We start from the raw sequence: 587 nt of genomic DNA, 5'->3' as shown, positions 1-587 counted from the left end.
CCTCCAACCTCTCTCGCTCTCTTGTGTATTCGTTGTAGTCCGATAAGCAGATTATTCTATTATTTTATATCAATCAGAATCAAATACTCTCTCGATCATATTAATATTATCTAATATTTATTTATTTGTTTGCTAGAATTTTAATATGATTATATAAAATTTTTTATAAAAAATTTGATTTTGTGGTTTGTTGATTAATTAATTGATATTTAATTAAATAGTTAATTATTTGAACAGTTAAATTACAGAGAGATACTTCAAAAAAAAACCTCATTATCACAAAGCTCATCTCAATGTCAAGATGGAGCAAGTGGAAGTGGTTCTAATCCTAGTCCTCAAATATATTTCGATGAAATTGAAATTGATTTTGAAAATCTTCCTACTGATCCAGTGGAGAGAAAAAGAATTTCTAATTATCATTCTAATAAGCAAGATGAAATTAAAAGGAGATACCTATAAAAAGATCCTTGTCAACCTCGAAATCATGCTTTTCCAAAAAATTAATTAGAGAAAAATTGCATAGATTTAATTCAGATTGGTTTGATCAATATTCAAATTGGTGGGAATATAGTATTAAAAAAGATACA

This window comes from Elaeis guineensis, chromosome 3 (genome assembly GCF_000442705.2).
Source record: "Elaeis guineensis isolate ETL-2024a chromosome 3, EG11, whole genome shotgun sequence".
Classification (NCBI taxonomy): domain Eukaryota; kingdom Viridiplantae; phylum Streptophyta; class Magnoliopsida; order Arecales; family Arecaceae; genus Elaeis; species Elaeis guineensis.
This window is presented reverse-complemented; position numbering follows the sequence as displayed.